The sequence below is a fragment of the Piliocolobus tephrosceles genome, chromosome 19 (genome assembly GCF_002776525.5).
Source record: "Piliocolobus tephrosceles isolate RC106 chromosome 19, ASM277652v3, whole genome shotgun sequence".
NCBI lineage: Eukaryota > Metazoa > Chordata > Mammalia > Primates > Cercopithecidae > Piliocolobus > Piliocolobus tephrosceles.
Genome location: NC_045452.1, coordinates 1,111,840 through 1,132,044, shown reverse-complemented (window position 1 = coordinate 1,132,044; position 20,205 = coordinate 1,111,840). Strand labels below are relative to the sequence as shown.

General features: G+C 43.8%; 1 protein-coding gene and 1 pseudogene across 1 annotated transcript in view; one reads left to right on the top strand and one right to left on the bottom strand.

Annotated features, from left to right (window-relative positions):
- Window positions 1-20,205, top strand: part of MICAL3 (microtubule associated monooxygenase, calponin and LIM domain containing 3) — a 1,031,057-nt gene that overhangs the window by 935,407 nt on the left and 75,445 nt on the right. The gene's annotated exons all lie outside the window — the stretch shown is intronic.
- LOC113219574 overlaps window positions 12,508-20,205 on the bottom strand; it is a 37,017-nt pseudogene continuing 29,319 nt past the window's right edge.

The window sequence follows — 20,205 nt, the reverse complement described above, 5'->3', positions numbered from 1 at the left end:
GAATGAGCTAGCCTTGCTGACGCTGTGACTTCAGCCAGACTGAGGCTGACTGTGGACGTTGGGCCTCTGTAACTGTAAGTTGGTTAACTTTATGTTCGTTTGTGGGAATATGCAGGCACTCTTTGTTCAGTGGAGGACTTGAAGCTGTCTTTCTGACTCTACGTCTGTGCTGCTTCTGTTCCTACCATTGTTCGGGGTGGAAAGGAGCAGGGTAATTCAGGTGGTGGGGACAGTGTGAGGAAGTCCGCAGGTAAACGAGCGCTGTGGCCCAGGGAGCAGGCGAGTCTCAGTTACAGCAGAATGTGCTGGGAGAGCGGGAGGTAAGGCCCACTGGGTGGATCTACTAGGCTTTGGAGGCAGAGTTTGGGCTGGAGATGGTGAGAAACCATGTAGCAGTTGGAGCACTTAGAGGTTTGTCAGAAGGGTCAGGGCCGCTGGCGCAGGCAGGAGCAGGTGCTGGGGAGACAGCGCTCGCCTGCTCCCTCACTGGGCTCTGATGGGAGGCATGCCTTGTGGGCTGTTCATTATTATTGAACAGCGCTGCCCAGCTACATGGACCAAGCTGCTTTTGTGAACGAGGGGTGGGGAATCCAGGCCAAGACCATCTCATCTCTCAGGGACCCTCTGGCTCATTGGACAGCTCCATCTCTCATTCTCCAAACTGTTGCTGGCCTCGCTGAGGACATTCTGAGCTGGTGCTATCATCCTGGGCTGCACTTCACTCCAGTCCACCCTCACCTTACTTTATTATCCCGCACCCTGAAAAGGCATTGCTGAAGGGGGCCTTGTGCATTGGAAGCCAAATACGCCTCTGTCTGGGAGCTGCAATGTATGCAGTGGTCATCTTTGCTGCTTCTGCCCCAGTGTCACACTCTCAAGAGTGAGAACATGGGCAGGATTGTCAATGGCGTCACTCCCCTGTCTTGCCACTGGGATCTCCGACTGATGCTGGTCCTAGGATTCAGGTTGCCTCAAGACTATGGGACAACAAATTTTCCATTTTGTTTTCTACTTCTTCCCAGCCTAGGGCAGTTCAAAGCCAGCTTCTTTCAGGAAGCCTGCCCTGATAGCACCACCTAACTAAAAACACTGATTTTCTGTGCTGCTCATTTTCAGTGGTAAGTGTTTGTGAATTCAGCTTTTCATTGCACACGGTCTCATGTGACTCTTTAGTGGTCCTGGAGAAGCAAGTGTGAGATGGATGCCTCGTCTGGTGAGGTTACAGACTTCCTGAGGACTGAACAGTTTTTCTTCCTTTGTGCCATGTCCCACTAAATAGACGATAAACCACTAGAGGACAGGTACTGTTTGACATGAAAACAAAGTTTACGGTGCCAATCATTTTTCAGTAAACTTGCCAGGGAAATAAGGAGTGGAGAGGCCATTTGTTAATTGAAAAGGCATTTCCTGTCTAGTGGGGTAGATTCCTAAATTTAGGGCTAAACGTGTCATGCAGGTCTAATTTTCTGCATCGTGCAAACACAGTCCCTTTTGCTTCTTTTGTGTACGCTCTTTGCATTTGTTCCACAGACACCTGATGTTTATAGAATGCCCTGTGCATTAGAGATGGATGATTCAATGGTGAATGACAGGTGATTTTTCTCTGCAGGTGGCTATCTTAGCCACTCCAAGGCTTTAACTATCTTTGTGAACATCAGTCACAATTCTCCAGCCAGTCTCAATCTCCTTCCCCAAATCCATTTCCTATTTTAGAGGTTAGGCAACCTTTGCAAATGTTAAGATGCAGGTGGTTAGACCTGCAACCCTAAGAGGAGCTGAGGTAATGCTTCTCTTTGCCAGGAGGGGTGCATGACATTGCCTGACATGTTGAAGCAGTGGGCACCATGGTGGGGGGGTGGTCAGGGGATGCTAACAGGCACAGCTGGCCCTCCTCACCTGTGGGTTCTGCATCAGTGGGTTCTGGATTCAACTGGGGATTCAACCACCTGGGGTACTAATATTCAAAAAATATGTGGCTTTACTGAACATGTACAAAATTTTCTTCTTGTCATTATTCTGTAAACAACTATTGACATAGCATTTACATTGAATTAGGTATCAGAAGTAATCTAGAGCTGATTGAAAGTGGACGCAGGGTGTGCATAGGTTGTCTGCAAATGCTGCGCTGTTCTCTATCAGGAGCTAGAGCACCTGCAATGTTGGTATCTTCAAGAGAAGGTCCTGGAACCAATCCCCTATGGATACCGAGGAATGACGGTATTTGGGTTTTGATAGAAAACTGAGAAACCCAGAACATCAGAGATAACCTCCTAGCAGTAGGAAGCCGAGTTAAAATCAGGAGAAGCCAGTGGCTAAATTCAGAGTCATTTTACACAAAAGAGCAAAACACATGTTTTACAACAATGGAGGAAAAACTCAGTGATCACCCACTTAAGTGAATAAAAGTTACAGTGATAGTTACAACAACATGGCAATAGGGTATATTGAGAAGGAAGATGTCCTTCAAGAGTTTATGGTTTGGTGGGGGGAGCCAGAGCCTCTCTGAGGATGCACCCTCATCCTTTGGAAGCACTGACCTGGCCCCTGGGCCCATAGACATGGGAATAGTGTGTGAGCCGGCAGAGTCTCAGCAAACCCTCAATTCAGTTTGTCTCCTTGGACAGCATCTATCTCTCTAGTCCTCCATCAGCTCCTTTTCCAGTTTCCCCCAACCTGCACTTGTTTTTGCAAGGCAGGGAGTTGTCTGCGCTTAGGACAATTCCTCACATTGCCAGGAGAGGGCAGCAGATCACTCTCCCATCACAGTTGCTGCCTTGGCCCTGTTCAGGATTCCAGTCATTTTTCAAGGGTTATTGAGTGCTTATGGAATAGGAGACCATTCCAGCCTCAGTTTAGGCCAGGCACTGGGAATGCAATCCGACTGAGATATGGGGTCCGGCTCTGCAGGAGCCCGTGGTCTAAGAAGGCGAGGCAGCCATGGAAACAGAAACAGGTCCAAAGATGGGGTGAGGCACTGGGGCAGAAGGCTCTTCAGGGGACTATGGGATTCCCATGAGGTGGCGAGAGGAGGGGCATCAGAAAACACCCAGCAGGAAGAGGTGCTAGGGCTGAGTCTTGGAAGCAGGTAAGTTTTCCCAGTTCCTAAGACAGGCAAGGCACCCCAGGCAGGGGGAGCTGGGCTGAGCGTGACACCACAGGGCAGACTCAGGCTCAAACATAGGGTGCTGGGGCAGAAGGAGCATCTCAGGGAGGGGAGGATCACGGAGGGCTGTCCTCCCTGGCCATGCTAAGGAATCTGTGCCAGGACCCAAAGGGAACCGGAAGCCACTGAAAGGTTTCATCAGGAGAACGACCAAAGCAGACCTGCACTTTTAAATGACAACTTCCTGTTCTGCCTGTGGAGGATGGGCATGGCAGGACGGAGAAGGGCAGGCCTGAAGGCCGCTGGCCAGGTCAGCTTGGCTCGAACTAGGTAGGAGAGCGATGGTGGTGGTCTGAACTAAGGCAGGAGCAGTGGGAGTGGAAAAGGGGGTGGGCGTGAGGTTGAAATGACAGGTTCCGGTCTTTGGCTGGATGGGGCCAGATGAGGGCAGAGGTCTTTCAGCTTTTTGGCTTTAGTGGCTGGAGTGAGTGCTGGTGGCAGCTGATGAGACGAACACAGGGGAGGAAGACAGATCTCTGGAGAAAGATTGTGAGTCATTGACAAATATGGGGCATCCCACAGTCCCCCATTTCATTGCCACTACACCACCTAATCTAGATCCTTGCTGTTTTTCACCAGTTCTGAAATAGTGGCTTCTTGTTGGGTCTCACAAGGTCCAGTCTCTCTGTTGGAGGTGCCTGGGAATTCTTTATTTCAATACGTGCTGATGAACAACCTGTTAGGGGCAGCCACTGCGATGAATTTTTTCTCCCACAGAGCTTATGGCCTAGTGCAGAGGGAAGGTAGTGAAGGAAGAGACAGATGGTGAAGCTGATGTTGAAGTCCAGTGTGCAGCACGGTCTCATAAGTGAAGAACAGGCTGCACAGAGAACATTCCAGGCAGGTCCTGTGCTCTGGACTTCAGAGTGCCAAGGAGGTTTCCTAAAGGAATGCCATCTGGGCTCAACTGGATGGGCAGGGGCTCCCCAGTGAGGGGGTGGGGTGGCAGTGGGCCGGGGCTGGGGAGAAGGGGCTCCTGTGGGGCTGGAAGGGGTGGGTGCAGTACCTGACCCTGCGGCACAGGATATGAGAAGCAGGCAGCCTCCACTTGAGAGGATACCGGGGTTGGTCAGCAAGGATAACAGTGGCAGGGACTGATAGGGTTAGCTTGCACCAAGCTGAGTGGGGAATGAGTTGTGCCAGGCCTTCTGTGGGTGGACGGATCCTCAGCCCTGGAGGGGTGTCCTTCTGAAGGAGCCTTCCTAGTTTCTGACAGATTTGGGAATCTGTCAGGTTCCCTCTCTCTAGGAAGAGGCTACAAACTCTAGGCTAGGCATGGGCAAACTGCAGCCAAGTTTCGTTTTACCAGAACACGGCCATGCTGCTTCACGTATGTGTTATCTATTGTTGCTTTAGTGAGTTGAGTAGTTGCAAGAGACTACATGGTCTGCAAAACCTCAAACATTTCCTAACTGGCTCTTCATGGAAAAGGTTTGCCAAGCCCTGCTCTAAACTGGCAGGCAGCTTTCTTGAATATAGTTCAGGCCTGGTCTGCATGTGCTAAGACAGTGAGCCCATATCCTAAAGCTGGATCTCCCAAAATGCATGTCCATCTCAGGTCTTACGAATCTGTGAGTCACTGAGCATATGAATACACATATGGTCATGTGTCATTTGTGCACATGGTCATGTGTGAACATGCATATGATTGTGCATTAGCATGCACACGTGTAAATGCACACGATCATGTGTGAACATGCAGATGGTTGTGTGAACATGTGTATGACTGTGTGTGAACATGCATGTGAACATGCGCGTGGTTGTGTGTGAATGTGCACGTGGTCATGTGATGTGAGCTTAAAGGTGCAGTGCCAGGCAGGGATAGGCCTTCCATGAGTGGTCCCTGGGCTTGGCCACTTGCTGCAAGAGGCCTCTTCTTGAATCTTGTCCTAAGCTTGTTAGCCTTGCTTGGCACCGTGGAGTGACTCTCTTGCTACTGAATGGGATTCAGATGCCTGAACCTGACTTTCTCCACACAGGACCCTAGGAGACCATTCCAGCCTCAGTTTCCACCTCTCTCCAGATGCCTACTTGCTTCAGCCAAACCTACTTCCCACTCTGCACACATTACTTTCTCCACCTTGGTGGCCTAATCCTTTGGGGCCCACCTCTCACATTTAGCTCCCTGTTCTTGGTTATTTGGGCTTTTGTCTTGTGTGCTCTGTCAGGTTCTAGGCTTTGTAAGGGTGAATTCCATGTCTCCACTCATCTGTATGTGCCTAGTAGGGCTGGCTCTTGGGAGAGTCTTCATGGTGACTGAGGCCATGGATCCTTTGCACTGTTCCTTGAATTCACTTGACACTTAAATACTCATCCTGAAATGATGCTTTGAAAGTGATGCTTCCAGTCAATTATGGGTTCACTGTATTACAGATCCCTAGCACCCAATACCTGGCACATAAGAAATGAATGAAAAACAGTGAATGAACTCAAGTAGGCCTACAAGGTGAGAGGAAAGTGATCCTACTTACTGGGTGTGCTAGGAAGGCATTTTGGACTGTTGACTTGGCTGTTGCATAGTAGGCCTGGGGCTCTGAAGGCTGGCATTTGCTCATTCTAAACCTCAAATTTCAATAAATTACCACCAAGTGGACAAAGTTCCATTGGCCAGAGCTCTTGGTGTGAATGAATAACATACCTTTTTTGGATGTGATTAATGGACAGGGTGTATACAAAACTAAAAACAATGTGTGCTGACTACCTGTAAGCCATGGTGATAAAACCCTCTGTATACTTGATCTTACTCAATGCTCGCTACAAACCCATGAAGTGGGTTTTCAGACAAACTTTCTATTCTGGAGCATTTTAAACAAGAGGCTAGTGTAGTAAGCTTTCACCTACTCCTCAGCAGATTCAGATATTTGTTATCTCGTGGCCAATCTTGTTTCATGTACACTCATGCATGTTTCTCCTCTTCCTCTCTTATTATTTTATAGCAAATCCCACACATCATATAATTTCCTCCCTGAATGTCTTGGTATATGTCTGTAAAAGATAAAGATTCTCATTTTGTTCTTTCAAGATAAGGTCTTTGTTGCCCAGGATCTGTCGCCCCGGCTGGAGTTCAGTGGCATGATTATGGCTCACTGTGGCCTTGACCTCCTACCTCAGCTTCCTAAGTAGCTGAGACTACAGACCCGTGCCCCCATGCCCAACTAATTTTTAATTTTTATTTTAGTAGATACAGGGTCTTGCTATGTTGCTCGGGCTGGTCTAGAATTCCCAGCTTCAAACAATCTTCCTGCCTCGGCCTCCCAAAGTACTGAGATTATAGGTATAAACCACTGTGCCCCGTGACAAGAACTCTTTTAAAAACATAATCCCAATGCTATCATCAACCAACCACCCCACACCATTGCTCTTTAATATTGTCAACGCTCTTGTTAGCTCCAGATTTCCAGTAATTTCATATATTTTTTGTTTGTTTGAATGAGGATCCAAATAAAGTCTCTCTTTTGGATTGTTTCATTCATATCTTAGCTTTTTTTTTTTTGATCCTGAAAGCTTCCCCATTTGATCTCTTTTTTGTCCCTTGCAGTTTAGTTATTGAATAAATTAGGATGTTTCCCCATAGTTTGGATTTTGCTAACTGTATTCTCATTATGCTGTTTCTCATAGTTTGAATTTTGCTAATTGTATCCTTGTGATGTTAACTTGTTCTTCACTTTGTTCTAGTTTTTATAAATTAGTAGTTTGATCTGAAAGCTTGATCAGATTCAGGTTGGATTTGGGGGGTCAAGGCAAAAAGACTGTGCTAGGTTCTTCCAGCAGGAGGTGTGTACTGTCTGGCCATCTTTTTTTTTTTTTTTGGTGATGTTAACAGCCACTGGTCAATCATGGACTGAACAATGATGGTATTGTTATATCATTCCTTCTTCATTTAGGAGCTGCTATCCTTCCAGAAAGAGATACTGCTACCCTGAGAAGGGCCCTGCATGAAGAAAAAAAAAGTAAATATAAAAAAGAGATGCTACTTCTTATAAATTATTGTGTTACCCAGTTGTACAATTTATATAGAAAAGGCCCGTTAGTGGCTTGCTTTGTTCTTTTTGTTTAACATTTTTCAAAATGATGGTCTGTTTAATTTATGTCCTTCAATGGTGACCACATTTATTTATTTATTTATTTATTTATTTATGTATTTATTTATTTATTTATTTAGACAGGGATGGTCTAGCTCTGTTGCCTGAGCTGGCATGCAGTGGGGCCATCATGTCACTACAGTCTCAAACTTCTGTGCTTAGGCAATCCTCCCATATCAGCCTCCTGAGTGCCTGGGACCACAGACATGGGCCCTCATGCCTGAGTAATTTAAAAATTTTTTGTAGAGACAGGGTCCCCTTACATTGTCCAGGCTGGTCTTTAACTCCTGGGCTGAAGTGATTCTCCTGCCTCAGCCTCCCAAAGGCATGAGCCACTGTCCCCAGCCCACATTTATTTACTTATTTATTTTTTCTTTTTTTTGAGACAGAGTTGCGCAGGCTGGAGTGCAATGGCGAGGTCTTGGTTTACTGCAACCTCCGCCTCCCAGGTTCAAGCGATTCTCCTGCCTCAGCTTCCTGAGTAGCAGGGATTTCAGGCATGCGCCACTAAATCCCGCTAATTTTGTATTTTTAGTAGAGATGGGGTTTTACCAGGTTGGCCAGGCTGGTCGCAAACTCCTGACCTCAGGTGATCTACCTGCTTTGGCCTCCCAAAGTGCTGGGATTACAGGCGTGAGACACTGTGGCTGGCCAACCCACTTTTATTTTTTGTAAAGAAGCATTATGAATGCAGACATTCAAACATATTTGATGTATTTCAATCCCCTGCAATTATTATCCTTATTAATGTACAAAATGTCCTATGTTTGGTTAGAAGGAGTCCCTTCAGATTGGCTCTTCAGATGTGTTGAAATCATCCTAATAATCTTTGATAGATTCCTTGCTATCCAGAGTGACAATGTGTTCCAGGCTTATCTTATACATTTCTGGCCTAGACCTGGAATCAGCACTCTCTCCAGGAAGGCTTGTTTTCTTTTAGTGGACAATGGTATTTTGAGACAATCTTGGTGCTAGGGGTAAATATTATAATTTTAAAAGTTAAAAAAATTGCCAGGGGTGGTGGGTCATGTCTGTAATCCCAGCACTTTGGGAGGCCGGGGCGTGTGGATCATCTGAGGTCAGGAGTTCGAGACCAGCCTGGCCAACATGGTGAAACCCTGTCTGTACTAAAAATACAAAAAATTAGCTGGACGTCATGGTGGGAGCCTGTAATCCCAGCTACTTGGGAGGCTGAGGCAGGAGAATCGCTTGAACCTGGGAGGCAGAGGTTGCAGTGAGCTGAGACCGTGCCATTGTACTCCAGCCTGGGCAATAAGAGTGAAACTTTGTCTCGAAAAGAAAAAGAAAAAAAAAAAAAACCTTAAGAAAATTAACAGCTTTATAGAGGTCTAATTTACATAGTAAAATTCACCCATTTTAAGTGTACCATTCAACAATTTTGTGTGTGTGTGTGTGTGTGTGAGGCAAGGTCTCACTCTGATACCAAGGCTGGAGTGTAACGATGCTATCATGGCTCACTGCAGCCTCAACCTCCTGGGATCAGGTGAACCTCCTGCCTCAGCTTCTTGAGTAGCTGAGACTACAGGCTTATGCCACCATACCTGTTTAATTTTTAAAAATTATTTGTAGAGATGGAGTCTCTATGTTTCCCAGGCTTGTCTTGAACTTCTGGGCTTTCTTGCCTTGGCCTCCCAAAGTACTGGGGTTACAGGTGTGAGCCACTGTGCCTGGTCCAATTCAATGATTTTTAGTATATTTAATATATTTATGGAATTATGTAACCATCACCAAAATCTAGTTTTAGAACATTTCGTCATCCCAGAAAGAAACTTGTGCCCATCACAGGAAGGGGAACATCACACACCGGGACCTGTTGTGGGGTGAGGGGAGGGGGGAGGGATAGCATTAGGAGATATACCTAATGTAAATGATGAGTTAATGGGTGCAGCACACCAACATGGCACATGTATACATATGTAACAAACCTGCACATTGTGCACATGCACCCTAGAACTTAAAGTATATAAAAAAAAAGAAACTTGTGCCCATCAGAGTCACTTTTCAGTCTTATTCCCAGCCTTCGACAACAAGTAATCTGCTTTCTGTCCCTATATAAGGCTGTTCTGGACATTTCATATAAACTGAATCATGCAATGTGTGTTCTTTTGCATCTGGCTTCTTTCATGAAGCATTGTGGTGTTGAGGTTGATTACTGTGGTAGCATGCCTCAGAATTTCCTTTTGATTGCTGAGGAGTATTCCTTTGTATGAAAATTCCCCACATTTTAATCCCTTTGTCAGTAGATGGACATTTGGGTTGTCTCCACCTTTTGGTTTCTGCGAACAGTGTTGTGAATATTCACATACAAGTCTTTGTATCAAGATACATTTTTATTTTCCCTGGGTAGATACCTATAAGTAAAGTTGCTGGGTTTAAGGCAATTTTATTTTTAACACTTTAAGAAACTCTCATACTATCTTCCAAAAAAGTGGCTGCACCATTTGACATTCCCACTGGCAGTGCATGAGGGCTCCGATTTCTCCACCTCCTCTCCAGCACTTGTGTTATCCGTCTGATTGGTTATATTCATTCTAGTGGGTGTAAAGCGACGTCTCATTGTGGGTTGATTTGCATTTTCCTAGTGACTAACGATGTTAAACACTTTTAAATGTGCTTATTGGACATTAATATAGCATCTTTGGAGAAATGTCTATTCATGTTCTTTTCCCATTTTTAAGTTGGATTGTCTTTTAATACTGAGTTGTAAGAGTTCTTCTGGATATATCACTTATTAGACATATGATTTATAAATATTTTCTCCCATTCTGTGGGCTGTCTTTCCCTTTCTTGATTGTATCTTTTGATGTGCCAAAGTTTTAAATTCAGCTGATGTTCAATTTGCCATTTTTCATTTTCTCACTTTCTCACTTTCCTCCTTTTCCAGGTCTCATTATGTAGCCCTGGCTCATCTCAAACTGTGCTTTTAACATCGTATCTAAGACATCAGTGCCTTACACAAGATCACAAGGATTTACTCCTATGTTTTTTTCTAAGAGTTTTATAGTTTTAGTTTTTACATTTAGGTCTGCGATCCATTTTCAGTTAATTTTTGTGTATGGTGTTAAGCAGGGACCCAAATTAATTTATTTGCACATGAATATCCAATTGCCCCACCACTATTTGTTGAAAAGACTATTCATGGTTGGACATTGAGGATCATACCTGTAATCCCACCACTTTGGGAGACCAAGGCAGGAGTATTGCTTGAGTCCAGGAGTTTAAGACAAGCTTGGGCAACACAGGGAGACATGCGTCTCTACAAAATGAAAAATAACAAAAAAAGAAAAGACTATTCCTTTCCAAATGAAGTTTCTTGACCCCTTTGTCAAATCAATTGACTTGTAATGTAATGGTTTCTTTCTGGGATTTCAACTATTTTTCAGTTAATCAATTACTTTTTTTTTGAGACAGGGTCTTATTGTGTCACCCAGTCTGGAGTGCAGTGGTGCGATCAGAGCTCACTGCAGCCTCAAACGCCTGAGCTCAATTCATCCTCCTGCCTTAGTCTCCTAAGTAGCTGGGAAAACAAGTGTGTGCCACCAGGCCTGGCTAATTTTTTTTTTTTTTTTTTTTTTTTTGAGACAAAGTCTCCCTCCGTTGCCCAGGCTGGAATGCAGTGGTATGATCTCAGCTCACTGCAACCTCCACCTCCCAGGTTCTAAGTGATTCTCCTGCCTTAGCCTCTGGAGTAGCTGGGGTTACAGGTGCACATCACCATGCCTGGCTAATTTTGCATTTTTAGTAGAGACAGGGTTTTACTATGTTGGCCAGGCTGGTCTCGAACTCCTGACCTCAGGTGATCCACTCACCTCAGCCTCCCAAAGTGCTAGGATTACAGGTGTGAGCCGCCACACCCAGCCATCGTTTTAAATTTAATTTAATTTAATTTTCCTAGATACAGAGCCTTGTTATGTTGCCCAGGCTGGTGTCAAACTCCTGATTTCAAGGGATCCTCTCTCCTTGGCCCTTTAAAGTTTTGGGATTACAGGCATGAGACAGCTTTATTTTCTTTTTACAGATATGTTTTCTCTTTCTTCCCCAGGTTGGAGTGTAGTAGTCAATCATAGCTCACTGCATTCTCAAATTTCTAGGCTCAAGAGATCCTCCCACCTCAGCTCCTTACTAGTTGGGACTGCAGGTCTGTACCACCATGCCTGGTTAATCAAAAAAAAAAAATTTTTTTTAGAGCGGTCTCACTCTCTGTGTTGCGCAAGCTGGTCTTGAATTCCTGACCTGAAGGGATTCCCCCCAACCTCAGCCTCCCAAAGTGCTGTAATTACAGGCATGAGCACCCAGGCTGAGCTTTCTACTATATTCCAGTGACCTATACATCTGTCCTTAAGCCAGTACCATACTCTCTTGATTACTTTGTAGCAAGTTTTGAAATTAGGAAGATAAGTCCTCCAACCTTGTTCTTCTTTTTCAGGATGATTTTGCTTATTCTGTGTCCTTTGCATTTCCACATGAATTTTAGGATCCCCTTGCCAATTTCTGCAGAAAAGGTAGCTGGGATTTTGATAGGAATGAGGTTTAACCTGTAGACTAATTTGAGGAGTACTGACAATAATATTTAGTCTTCTGATCCATGAAAATGGAATATCATTCATTTATTTAGTTCTAATTTAGTTTCTTCCCACAGTGAGTATTTTATTCTTTGGGATGCTATTGTAAATGGAATAATTTTCTGAATTTCATTTTTGGATTTTTCATTGCTACAGAAATACAATTGATTTTTGTATGCTGATTTTGTGAACTTGCTGAACTAGTTTTTTTTTTTTTTTTTTTTTTTTTTTTTTAAACTGGATGCCTTAGGATTTTCTGTATACAACATCATGCATGTGGGAGTAAGACAGTTTACGTCTTCTTTTCTAATCTGGATCTTTTTATATATCAATCACCTAAGCATCCTGGCCAGAACCAAAGCTGAATAGACCTGCTGAACATGGCCATCCTTATCTTGTTCCCAGTCTTAGGGGAGAGCATTCAGTCTTGCACCATTAAATCTGTTAACTGCTAGGTTTTCACAGATGCTTTTCATCATGTTGATGAAGTTCCTTCCTGTTTCTAGTTTGTCGAGATTTTTTTCCATGCATGGGTACATAATTTTACTCTCATTTACAGAAAAGGAAACCATCATTCAGGCAGTCTGCCTCCAAAGATCAAGCCCTGGATCACTGTGCTATCTCTGCAGCACACTCTTCCATTTAATTTTCCCTCTGCCACTCCTCTGAATTCCCTCTTTCAGTTCACTTGGGATGTTTGTGTTCTCCAGGACACCAACTCTTTGCTCACGTGCTTCTCTCCTGAAGTGGGAGAATGGCTTCAGCTGTCACCTGCAAGCTGATGACTCCACACTCCCTGTTTTCTTGCCCTCACTGAGCTCTGGTGTGGTCTCATGCTTCCAAGACTTTTCCACTTGGATATGTCAAGAAATCTCAAACATCCTGTCCTAGAATGCCCTGTTACCCACCTCCACTCGAGAAGGCTCCTCTCACTCTATTTTCAATATTGGATGCTTCTGCCATTTGTACTGTTCCAGCCTGAAACTTGGCCATGATCCCACGTTTCCCTCTCTTCGGCTCCTCCTCTCACCTCTTCTAAATGGTGGCCAAGTTCTACCTATGTTCTTTCTTCACCTGCACTGGTACTGCCTTGCTCCTGCCTCCAGTCTCATTCTCCTCAAATTCACCCTCCAGGTTACCAACAGAGTGATTTATCTGAATTACAGATCCTCTGATACTTAGCCCTTCACCAGTTCCCTATTCCCACAGCACAGGAACCAAGGCCTTTTCTCATCTGTTCCATTTCATGCACTAGGAACTTCCACCAAAGACTGAAGTCACTAAATGCAGTTTCTCATGTCAGTTTTAAGAGCTGTATGCTACTTTCATCATTTGGAGACATTAGAAATTATGTTACTAGTTCTAATTTACTGTCTTTTGCATGTCATGTTGCCTCATGCCTCAGTGCTTCTTGTTTACTCTATTGTCTTTTTAAAATATATTAACTTATTTAAATAGAAATAGGGTTCTCGCTGTGTTACTCAGGCTGGTCTTGAATTCCTGGGCTCAAGTGATCATCCTACCTCAGCCTCTCAAATTGCTGGGATTACAGGTGTGAGCCACCATGCCCAGCCCTGTCATCTTGTTTTGAGAGGTTCTTCCTCTTTCCACATCATCCCCTCTAGTCCTTTGCATCTTGAAAATCCCTACTCACTAGGCCCTCCTCTTTGAACCTCCTCCTAACTCTTGCAGAGTTAATTATGCCCTCCTCTGTGTTATTTCAGAACACTGCATGTGCTTGTAATATCCCATGTGTTGTCCTATAAGTATTTGTCATTTTCTTACTCTCACTCTGGGTTCAGTATTTACACTAGATTTATCTTAAACACTCTTATAATTGCCAGCACATAGAAGGTGCTTAAGAAATATTTGTTGTAATCGCCTGAATTAGGATTTATCTATAAGTCTCCTTGCTTTTAATAGATCATTTTCTAATTTGTCAGTTTAAATATATTTTAAGAGAACACCCCATCCCTAAGCCAAATTGCTTCTTATGCAGAAAAAATAGCCACTACTGTGAGTGTCCAAGCTTGCCCCTGCACAACCACCCTAGGAGACATGGGCAGAAGTACTGGGAACTGACCCTTTCCATCTGCCCTCACTTAGCTTCCTTGGGTACTTATATGGGGCTGTCACTGACTTTACATGCTGCTGCAGCTCCTTGGTCAGCTGGCTCTTGTCATGAGACAGAAAGTGTGGGGTCAGGATAATAAATGCCTCCACTACCTGCAGAATGAGGGCAGAGGCTCTTGATGAGTGTCAACCTATTACATAGTGTAAAAAGTCAGTATTTATCGAATGAGTGGAAAAACAAGGTGACATTGGACCCTACGGTGGTTTTGGAAAAGAAGAGGACTAGGTGCAAATGCTTGTACTTCTAATGTCCACTCCATGCCTTGAAAAGTTACTTGACCTCTCCTTAACCTCAGTTTCCTTCTCTGTGAAATGGGAACAATAAAGATTCCATTTCTCATTTGGTTTCTTTAAAGCTTCCATGAGATAATACATATAAAACATCTGGGTAGTTTACATTATTATCCCTGTCATCAGTACTTTCATCATTATTTTTACTATTATTATATATGCAATCCTGTGCCTGTAACCCAATGGGCATTTGATAATTCTTGACAATTTATTATTCATATATTAGTAGTGTTATCCCCACTTTATTGCACAAGGCCTTGCAAATAGAAGGTGCTCAATAAACACTTTTTAATAAAAAAATGCATATTTGTTCTTCAGTCACGTTGCTGAAATGCCATTCTGGCTCCACCCCTTGCTAGCTGTGTGATGTGGACAGGTTACTTAACTTCCTTCTGCTCCTCCTTCCTCATCTATAAAGAGTAGAAGAGCTCTTAGATTATTACATTTTGTGACAGTTAAATTATTTGGCATGTAGTAAGTGCTCACTAAATATAATCTGTCATCTTTATCTTCAGAGCCACAGAGAGGCCGCAGTACCCCCAGGTCACTATACTGTGTAAGTGCACATGCACACTATGCCCTCCTTCCCCTAAGGTGGCCCAGGTAAAGCCTGGAAGTTTCCCTGGCATCTGCTTTCCTAGAGTCCATGTATGGACACGCTGATCTCTGTGTTCTCCTCATTTCCCCTTGAATCGGGTCTGGGCTGCTCACCACGGATGACTCTGCCACCGCTGGGTGGTCCACCAAAGCATGCTCCACCTCTGTAGGCCCAACGCCGTACTGGGAGGATGAAGGGTTCTGGGGCAGATACCAGTGCTGGGGTGAACCAAGTCCTCAAATCTCCTGCTTTGGAGAGTCACAGCTTCCTTTGACACAGAGGGTAGAGGTCATAGGGAGCCAGAGACTCCCGATCTGTCTGTGCCACGGGCCCAAAATTTGAAGACCTGGACATTGTAGGCTGAGAAATGAAAGACTCCAGTGCTCCCAGGGCTTCTCGCCTCACTGCCTTTATTGACACAGAAGGGCGAATGCTTAGTTCCCTGGGCCCTTGGGCCATGCAGCTTCGCCAGACATGAAATCTCTTGGAAACCTCAAACTTGGTCTTCAACATTTGTGCAAATTCTGCACACTATTTCCCATTGTATCAGCATGATTTTTGGCTTTTATTATATATATTCAAGGCATAAAACATGATGTTTTGATGTACATATACATAGTAACATGATTACTACACTCAGGCACCAGTATATCCATTATCTTACACAATTATCTCTTTTTTTCTTTTATGGTAAGAGCATTTAAAATCTACTCTCTGCAAATTTCCATTAAATCATGTTTTAGAAATTAAAAAAAAAATCACATCCATTTCTCTAAAATATCCAAGAGAAATTGTTACTGTAGTGTAATGTGTCTTTTAAAAAATCATGTAGGGGTTAGGAACAGGGGCTCAGAGCCAGCCTGCCTCAGTTCAAATCTGGATTGCACCCTGTGCTATCTTTGAGACTTCAGGCAAATTTCTTCACTGGTCAGTCACCCAGTTTCCTCATCAGTAAAATAGGGGTAATAATCGCATCTCCCTTCCAGCATTGAGAAGTGAGTTATACAAAGCATTAAGAACAGTGTTTTCACATAGTAAGTACTCCGGGTTAGCTAAATAATTATAATAAAGAATAGATTTATAATAATAGATTTATGATCTATCTTAATAGATTTATTGTATTCATAGATTTATAATAAATAGATTATAATAATAATAAAAAATAAACAATAGCTAAAGGTTATTATTATTTATTACTATGTTTGTTCTGTGATATTTTGTGCTGCATTAGAGGAGCACAAACATGAAATAAGCTCCCTGAACCTATGGGGACCAAGACACAGTCTCCCTTCTCAATCTCATTCCCCCTTCTCTAAATTGCACAGTGTCTTATTATGTCTTCAAGACCCTCTTGAATTTCATTTTTATTGATTCTTCTGTATGCAGGGGTTAGGGAGGTGCACCAAAACTTGGGATCAGGGCACTGTAGACATGGCTGTATTCAAATTGGGCTGAGGGTCCTGTCACCAATACATGAGAGACTGTCTGGGCAAGCAAGATCCCATAAGGCATGTGAGGACAACAACAGCCAGCCTGGCGTCAGCCACACCTACCCAGAGGCATTGATAGTGTCATGAATCCTCCCCAGGAACCAGATGTAGCCCTCTTCATCCATAGTTGCTCTGTCCCTGGTGTTTTAGAATGTAGACCCCACATTCCACGTTGGCTGTCTTCTGTGGGTTACCCTGCAAAGAGAAGAGAGCTCCTTTGTTGAAGGCAGTGACTTCAGAGACGATAAGTCACAACCTCGGGTTCCAATCTGGGTTTGAATTCTGCCTCTGATTCTACCTGGTACCTGGGCAAATGTTGCCATCTCTCTGAGTCTATTTTCATTACATGTAGGCACACGATGCACACTACTGTTCTATGAGTGGTTGTGATTAAACCAATTTCAATGACAAATTAAAAAACACAGTTTGCTGGAAGAGGGGCACTCAAGATGGTCGAATAGGAACAGTTCCAACCTCCAGCTCCCAGCATGAGCAACACAGAAGATGGGTGATTTCTGCATTTTCAACTGAGGTACCGGGTTCATCTCACTAGGGTGTGTCGGACAGTCGGTGCTTGTCAGTGGGTGCAGCCCAACTGGTGAGAGCTGAAGCAGGGTGAGGCATCGCCTCACCTGGGAAGCCCAAGGGGGAAGGGAATTCCTTTTCCCACCCAAGGGAAACTGAGACACACAACACCTGGAAAATCAGGTAACTCCCACCCTAATATGGCACTTTACCAAGGGTCTTAGCAAATGGCACACCAGGAGATTATATCCCACGCCTGGCCTGGAGGGTCCCATGCCCATGGAGCCTCCCTCATTGCTAGCACAAGAGTCTGAGATCTAACTGCAAGGCGGCAGTGAGGCTGGGGGAGGGGTGCCTGCCATTGCTGAGGCTTAAGTAGGTAAACAAAGCCACTGGGAAACTCAAACTGGGTGGAGCCCACTGCAGCTCAAAGAGGCCTGCCTGCCTCTGTAGACTCCTCCTCTGGGGACAAACAGGGCATGGCTAAACAAAAAGTAGCAGAAACCTCTGCAGATGTAAAGGTCCCTGTCTGACAGCTTTGAAGAGAGCAGTGGTTCTCCCAGCACGGAGGTTGAGATCTGAGAACTGACAGACTGCCTGCTCAAGTGGGTCCCTGACCCCTGAGTAGCCTAACTGGCAGACATCCCCGACTAGGTGCAGACTGACACCTCACACCTCACACAGCTGGGTACACCTCTGAGACGAAGCTTCCAGAGCAAGAATCAGACAGCAACACTTGCTGTTCAGCAATATTCTATTTTCTGCAGCCTCCGCTGCTGATACCCAGGCAGACAGGGTCTGGGGTGGACTTCAAGCAAACTCCAACAGACCTGCAGCTGAGGGTCCTGATTGTTAGAAGGAAAACTAACAAATAGAAAGGACACCCACACCAAAACCCCATCAGTATGTCACCATTGTCAAAGACCAAAGGCAGATAAAACCACAAAGATGGGGAAAAAGCAGTGCAGAAAATCTGGAAATTCAAAAAATCAGAGTGCATCTCCCCCTTCAAAGGAACGCAGCTCATTGCCAGCAACGGAACAAAGCTGGACAGAGAATGGCTTTGATGAGTTGAGAGAAGAAGGCCTCAGTCGATCAAACTTCTCAGAGCTAAAGGAGGAACTATGTACCCAGCACAAAGAAACTAAAAACCTTGAAAAAAGAATGGAAGAATGGATAACTAGACAATGCAGAGGAGTCCATAAATGAACTGATAGAGATGAAAACCATGACACAAGAACTACGTGACAAATGCACAAGCTTCAGTAACCAACTCAATAAAAACAATCAACTGGAAGAAAGAGTATCAGTGATTGAAGATCAAGTGAATGAAGTGAAGCGAAAAGAGAAGTGTAGAGAAAAAAGAGTAAAAAGAAATGAACAAAGCCTCCAAGAAATGTGGGATTATGTGAAAAGACCAAATCTACATCTGATTAGTATGCCTGAAAGTGATGGGGAGAATGGAACCAAGTTGGAAAACACTCTGCAGGATATTATCCAGGAGAACTTCCCCAACCTAGCAAGGTAGGCCAACATTCAAATTCATGAAATACAGAGAACGCCACAAAGATATCCCTCAAGAAGAGCAACTACAAGACACATCATTGTCAGATTACCAAAGTTGAAATGAAGGAAAACATGTTAAGGGCAGCCAGAGAGAAAGGTCAGGTTACTCACAAAGGGAAGCGCATCAGACTAACAGCAGATCTCTCGGCAGAAACTCTATAAGCCAGGAGTGGGGGCCAATATTCAACATTCTTAAAGAAAAGAATTTTCAACCCAGAATTTCATATCCAGCCAAACTAAGCTTCATAAGTGAAGGAGAAATAAAATCCTTTACAGACAAGCAAATGCTTAGAGATTTTGTCACCACCAGGCCTGCCTTACAAGAGATCCTGAAGGAAGCACTAAACCTGAAAGGAACAACCGGTACCAGCCATTGCAAAACCATGCCAAAATGTAAAGACCATCGATGCTAGGAAGAAAGTGCATCAACTAATGAGCAAAATAACCAGCAATGTCATAATGACAGGATCAAGTTCACACCTAACAATATTAACCTTAAATGTAAATGGGCTAAATGCTCCAATTAAAAAACACAGACTGGCAAATTGGATAAAGAGTCAAGACCCATCACTGTGCTGTATTAGGAGACCCATCTCACATGCAGAGACACATATAGGCTCAAAATAAAGGGATGGAGGAAGATCTACCAAGCAAATGGAAAACAAAAAAAGGCAGGGGTTGCAATCCTAGTTTCTGATAAAACAGACTTTAAACCAACAAAGATCAAAAGAGACAAAGAAGGCCATTACATAATGGTAAAGGAATCAATTCAACAAGAAGAGCTAACTATCCTAAATATATATGCACCCAATACAGCAGCACCCAGATTCATAAAGCAAGTCCTTAGAGACCTACAAAGAGACTTAGACTCCCATACAATAATAATGGGAGACTTTAACACCCCATTGTCAACATTAGACAGAACAACGAGACAGAAAGTTAACAAGGATATCCAGGAATTGAACTCAGCTCTGCAGCAAGCGGACCTAATAGACAACTACAGAACTCTCCATCCCAAATCAACAGAATATACATTCTTCTCAGCACCACATCACACCTATTCTAAAATTGACCCCATAGTTGGAAACAAAGCACTCCTTACCAAATGTAAAAGACCAGAAATTATAACAAACTGTCTCTCAGACCACAGTGTAATCAAATTAGAACTCAGGACTAAGAAACTCAATCAAAACCGTTCAACTACATGGAAACTGAACAACCTGCTGCTGAATGACTACTGGGTACATAACGAAATGAAGGCAGAAATAAAATGTTCTTTGAAACCAATGAGAACAAAGGTACAACATACCAGAATCTCTGGGATACATTTGAAGCAGTGTGTAGAGGGAATGAATCCAGGAGCTAGTTTTTTGAAACGATCAACAAAATTGATAGACCACTAGCAAGACTAAAAAAGAGGAAAAGAGAGAAGAATCAAATAGACTCAATAAAAAATGATAAAGGGGATATCACCACCGACCCCACAGAAATACAAACTACCATCAGAGAATACTATAAACACCTCTCCACAAATAAACTAGAAAACCTATAAGAAATGGATAAATTCCTGGACACATACACTCTCCCAAGACTAAACCAGGAAGAGGTTGAATCCCTGAATAGACCAATAATAGGCTCTGAAATTGAGGCAATAATTAATAGCCTACCAACCAAAAAAAGTCCAGGACCAGATGGATTCACAGCCAAATTCCACCAGAAATACAAAGAGGAGCTGGTACCATTCCTTCTGAAACTATTCCAATCAATAGAAAAA